Source organism: Peromyscus californicus, unplaced genomic scaffold (genome assembly GCF_007827085.1).
Source record: "Peromyscus californicus insignis strain IS unplaced genomic scaffold, ASM782708v3 Scaffold_13__1_contigs__length_99412109, whole genome shotgun sequence".
NCBI classification, from domain to species: Eukaryota; Metazoa; Chordata; class Mammalia; order Rodentia; family Cricetidae; genus Peromyscus; species Peromyscus californicus.
Window position 1 is genome coordinate 6,599,419 of NW_026294424.1, and position 6,442 is coordinate 6,605,860.

Here is a 6,442-nt window from a genome sequence, read left to right on the forward strand (position 1 = left end):
AGATCAAGACCCAGAACAGGGCCTGGTACCCAACAGGTACAGGGGTGTGTTTGATGAATGAATGAATGAATGAATGAATGGAGAAGAGTCAAACCTGTAATTTCAGCACTTGGAAGGTGGAGACAAGAGAATCAAGAATTCAATGCCATGGTGCTGGAGAGATGGCTCAGCAGTTTAGAGTGTGATTGCTCTTCCAGGGGGCCCAAGTTTGATTCCTAGAATCCATATCAGGTGACTCACAACTGCCTGTGACTCCAGCTTCAGGGGATTTGATCCTGCTGGTACCCACACACATGACATACACACACATATACACAGGATGAAAAATAAAAAATCAGAGTAGGCCGGGTGGTGGTGGCACATGCCTTTCATCCCAGCACTCGGGAGGCAGAGGCAGGTGAATCTCTGAGTTTGAGGCCAGCCTGGGCTACAGCGTTAGTTCCAGGACAGCCAGGGCTACACAGAGAAACTCTGTCTCGGAAAAAAAAAAAAGTTCAGTGTCCCCTTTTGCTATAGACACTGAGCCCCCCTGGGCTGTGTGAGACCCTTTCTCAGTAAAAATAAGAAAATTCAAAGGAAAAGAGGAGAGTGGCTGAAGAGGTCGGATTCGGCCAGAGATAAACGTGGGCTGTAGGGTTTTGTCCACTCGGACTCCTCCCAGCCAAGTTATCCTTGGAATCTGAATTCATCTAGGATTACCAGATCGTACCAAAGATGACTACACCCAGGTCAGGCAGAAAATGTTCAGTCTTTTGTCTGTCTGTGTGTACGTGTGCTATTTATTTATTTGTTTGTGTGTGTGGTATATGCACTTGGTGTGTGCCCATGTGTGTGCAGGAGCATGTGCCCAGGTGCACACCTGTGGAAGCCGGAAGAGGACCTCAGGTGCCTTGCTCTCTCATTCTCTGTCTTAATCCTTTGAGATGGGGTCTCTCAATCAATCTTGAACTAGTCTGACAGTTGTCAAGTCCCAGCAAGCCCCCTGTCTCTTCCATGCACCTGCTCCGTGTTAGGGTTTCCAGTGCACACAACCATGCCCAACTTTTTACACGGGTTCTGGGGATTTGAACTCAGGTCCTCAAGCTTGCACAGCAAGTTCTCTTATCTACTGAGCCATTTCCCTGGCCCAAAACGTTCAGAGTCCTGTGCCCAGAGTCCTTGTAGGTCAACAGCCATCTCTGCATTTTCTTTAGCCTGGGCCAACTCCTATTTGAAGTTCTTGGGAACAGATACTGCAGGCTTTTTCCTGGCTGTGCTCGATCTTCTGGACTCGCTCTGAGTAAGGCCTGTGTATCTGGATCAGCGTCTTTGTAAGCGAGGCTGGAATGCGCAGGGACAAAGACTCAGGCCAGTGTAAAGCGTGGGATAGAAAGGTATTTCGAGGGCAACGGAGGAGATGACGGAAATGGTGGGTTGGTTATGCACCTGATGAGGATGATGGAATCATGGGGCTGATGGCAATAGTAGTGGTGGAGTGGAAGGGATGGATGGTAAAGGTGGAGGCCATGGTGGTGAGGATGATGGCGGGTGGTGGAGTGCCCCGGCCAGCGGGGTCTTCAACGGGGACCTGAAGGGAGGGCCGGCGGATGGGAGGGACAAGAGACACAAAGAATGAGAGCAAGACAGGATGTCTGATCAAGCTCCAAAATTTTATTTTCCTCTTAAGGCATATATAGGCGGGGGTGGGGGGCGAAGGAGGGTGCAAGCAGGGGGGGGACTTTAATCATGGATTGTTCGGCCAGCAGGGAATGTTGCTAAGTGGATTATCTATCTACCCTTGCCTAACTGCCTAACTGCAGCGCGGTCACCTGGTTTCTGAGAAGAGGTTCTGGTGCTGTGGAGACTTAAGCAAGGCCTAGATCTAGGAAAAGAGGAGAGAAGCCCAAATATGGCGGCGTGTGTGTCAAGGGTCGCTTAGGCTTATGGCTCCCGTCAGTGGAGGAGCTGATGGCAGATGCAAGTGAGAAGGCACAGGTGGTGGTGAAAGCCATGGACTCTGCAGGGAGAGTGGCAGTCAGTGGTGATGAGGGTGGTGAGGTGGAGGAGAAGTGGAGCAAGGTGGGAGCGTGGCTTTGGTGGGAGCATGGCTTTGGTGGGAGCGTGGCTTTGGTGGGAGCATGGCTTTGGCGGGAGCATGGCTTTGGTGGGAGCGTGGCTTTGGCGGGAGCATGGCTTTGGTGGGAGCGTGGCTTTGGCGGGAGCATGGCTTTGGTGGGAGCGTGGCTTTGGCGGGAGCATGGCTTTGGTGGGAGCGTGGCTTTGGCGGGAGCATGGCTTTGGTGGGAGCGTGACATTGGCGGGAGCATGGCTTTGGTGGGAGCGTGGCTTTGGCGGGAGCATGGCTTTGGTGGGAGCGTGGCTTTGGTGGGAGCGTGGCTTTGGCGGGAGCGTGGCTTTGGTGGGAGCGTGGCTTTGGTGGGAGCATGGCTTTGGCGGGAGCGTGGCTTTGGTGGGAGCATGGCTTTGGTGGGAGCGTGGCTTTGGTGGGAACGTGACATTGGCGGGAGTATGCCTTTGGTGGGAGCGTGGCTTTGGTGGAAAGGGTGCTGGGAGAATTGGAGGTGAAGATGGGAGTGTGCCAAGGGAGAATGAGCCTGACCGTGGTCACCAAGAGGGAAGGGAACCTGGAGCTCACCTTGTCCAGTCCTTCAGCTCCTGCTTTACAGATGGGTAACTAGGATCCTCAGGAGAGCCAGCCTCTGATGTGATCCCGGAGGAGTTCAAGGGTGCAGATTCAGGCCTCCAGGACCAATCCCAGGGCTCAGAAAGGGGCACCTAGGTCCTTTGAAAGCCGTGCAAATATCATGAAATGAATGTACAGGTTACTCCTCTGCCAACCAGGATTCCCCACTATCCCTGCTCACTGGGCTCAGAACGCTGCTGGGAACTTTGCTTCTGTCCCTGTCACTGATTTACTTGGGAGGTCACTGCGAGTCCTGATCCGTGTAAGGAAAGTAAAAACACTAGATGCTTCCTGCGTTTGCTGTGATGATTAAACAAGCTATACATCAAAGAAGTGAGCTTGGGGCATGGCACCAGCAAGCTGTTAGTAAAGCTAGTCTGTAGTCATCACCATCACCATCATCACCATCTGTTCCAGACCACCCATTTAGTGGATATTGAAACTGAGGCCTGGGGTGGTTGTATTCTGGGAAGAGAAAGGAAGGGGAAGGGGGTGGCAGGGGGTGGACCCCTGCTGAAAAGAGAGCTGGTAGGAGCTATATTTGAGCTTCTAGAAGGAATGACTAAGGAGGTTGATAACAGGCTCCGGGGCTCAGGGCGGCAGGCCGGGGGCAGCTGCCAGGGAGAACCGCCCCCCTGGAGACGGCTGTCTTTAGAGGCCCCTCCCAGCTCCCTGCTTTGTGCCAGGCAGAGGTACAGCTCAACCTGCCACTCTCTGGAAACTTCTCACACTCCCCTTCAGACTGTTGAGGTCAGGGATAGGAAGGGAGAGCCCTGGAGGGGGAGAGTACTCCAGCCCCTCTCCCCATCACCCCGTGAGCCTGCTCAGAAGGTCCCCAGTGACAAAGGGAGACACTGAAGCTTAGGAGAGTACAGGGTGGACAGTGCTCCTCGGGAGGAGGGAGATGGGTAATCCTCCCCTACAGAAGAGGTCACATGACTGTTGAAGCCTTGCTTGGTAGAGGAGTCTGAAGTGACAAGTAGAAGAGAAATGCCTGGGAGCCAGTGGACGGCTGGGGTGTGGGAGAGTCCCCTGAGAGAGGATTCGAAATCTGGTTCTGTGCCCTCCTGGCCTTAGAGCTCAGATTGAACACATGAGCAGGCAAAGGAGAGAAGCCTTTTCCTCCTCTTTCTTCCCCTTTCCCTCCTCCTCTCCCTCACTCCTCCTGACTCTGCCCTTCACCTTCCTCCCTGCATCCCAGATCAGACCCACGGTCAATGAAGTCACACCGTGGTACTATGTGGGAGATGTCTCGAAAGGTCCAGAGGTAAGCACCAGGGAGGATGGTGGAGCACTCCTCCTCTGGGGGTCCTCATTGGTAACAAGTGGCACGTTATAGATCTGGCTCCTCATTCTCATTTTGTGGGACAGATGGATGTTATCCTCGTTCAAATGCTGTTACTCCACCCAGGAAATGGGCTGGAGGAGGAGTGACTTTCCCAAGGTCACACAGCTGGGGCTGAGCTCAGACATCCCTCCTCTCTCTCCTCTGTTCCCCCTCCTCCCAGGCAGCCAGGCACCCGATGTCAGCTGCTCTGAAGTGAGTGGCTATTTTTATTCTGGTGCGAGGGACCTGCAACAGCAGAGCCATGTAGGTTAGAAGACTCTAGGACACCGGCCTCAGCAGCAGGCAAGGAAGTGCTTATTGCAGGGACAGGACCCTGCTAAGCTTGCCGGGGGGAACTCTTGTTCCTTGCAGACTGCCCTGTCCTGGGCTCCCGGGTCTCCAAAAACTTCTTCGTTGGAGGTCAGAGTAAAGCATAGAACCAGAATAAGTTTGTGGCCCTCATCCCATACCCAGCATGAGCTCTAACCTTGACGTTGACTGAGACTTGATCCCATGCCAAGTCTGACCCTCTACTCTGGCTCTCAAAAGAGCTCTGGCCATCACTTTGGAATTATTCTTTGGCAGGTCACACACTGACCTGACCTAACCTGATAAAAGGCTGATCCTGTCTTAAGACCTTTATTCTGGACCCAGACTCAGCCCTGATCCTAACCTAAGCTTTGAACCCCACTCACAGAGTGATTGCTAATCTCAGCCTGGGTTAGCTCTTGTTTGAGACAAAGTTCTGGCTCTGATATAAGATGAAACACTGGTTTTGGTCCCAGAACCCTGAGCTTAATCATTGACTAGTCCTTGGTCTCATAATTAATTCTCACCATGTGTCATGCAAATTCTGTTTATTTTGGTCATAAATGGAGCCCTGAACCTGGTCAAAGTCCAAGTCCTGAGCTTTGTTGTTGACTGAACCATAACCCTGTCATATTCTGAGCCTTATTCCTGGCCAAAAACTGAATCCTGACTCCATCCCAGGTTTAGTTCTAAACTTACTGTGCTTTTGTTATTGCTGTTGCTATTGGTGGTGATTATCTATCTATCTGTCTATCTATCTATCTATCTATCTATCTATCTATCTATCTACCTACCTACTTAATCTATATCCTGAGAAGGCCTCACTATGTAGCCCAGGCTGGTCTTGAAGTTGTGATCCTCTTCCATCTGTCTCCCTCCTCCTCCTTCTCTGAGACAGGGTTTCTCTGTGGATCCCTGCCTGTCCTGAAACCCACTCTGTAGACCAAACTCGCCTCAAACTCAAAGATTCCCCTGCCTATGCCTCCGGAGTGCTGGGATTAAAGGCATGCACCACCACTCCCTGAATCCTTTCTTAAATCTTTACTTAAACTAAAAACTGCCTCTGACTCTGATGAATCTAAACTCATCACTGACTAAGCTTCGGTCCCAACCTACCCAAGGAAGCTTCCGGCCTAGACTGTGCACAGCCACCTAAGGGGTATGAGTTGTGAGCAGGGCTCTGTCCTGGAATGTCTTGTGCTGCTGATGCCAGAATGTTCCTGGTATTGTTGTGGCCCTTGTCTCCACTGCGGGTCCCACTAGCTGGTGGTCAACCTTCAGCAGGCCAGACTGTGGTCCAACAGCCACAGCGTCCAGGTTAATGCAAAGAGAGTGGTTTGTTGGCGTCTGTCCAGTGAACAAGAAGGACCTATGGGGCCCTGGGTTTTGGGTGTGTCAGCAGAAAAACCACAGGCTCGGTGGGGCCTCTGGCTGCAGTCACCCTGGGGCCCTCATTAAGACAGATGGGGATGGGGTGGAGGGAACTAGTACGTTATATTCCATGTTGTTTTGTAAACAAAGTTTACTTCTTGTGTTTAGCTGACATACACTTACAGGAAATACAGAAAAGGGTACAAAGGAGGGAAAAAAAGTTTCAGCCTCCAAGAGATAGCCATTTTTAGTTTTGGATTTTTTCCCTTTTAGATTGTTTTGATCTGGTCAATCTATTTGTGTATACCCATTTTATAAACTTGACTGGCTGTTATGTTGGCCCTCATCACGTGTGTTACCAGCTACGTCTCTCTTAACAGGAACTGGGGGGTGTGGCTGACCTTGTTCCCTCCCAGCTTTAGGAATGGGTCAAAATTGGTTATTCCAATGAGACATTCTCCTGGCACATGATTGGATCGTGGGCAAGCTAGTAGGATATAAGACTTTTGCTGGGAAACTGAAAAAAGGAACTTATTTTCCATCCTGGGAAGTCTGCAAGAAAGGAAGGAGAAAGGAAACCCACCCTCCCTCTCTTAGAAGTGGATGATGTCGTCTTCATCAACCACACCTTTTTTATTTCTTAAGACGGGCTCACCCTGCACTGCTCTGATTGGCTTGGAACTCATAGAGCTCCACCTGCCTCTGCCCTCTGAGTGCTGGGGTTAAAGGCTTGTTCTACCACACTCAGCTTT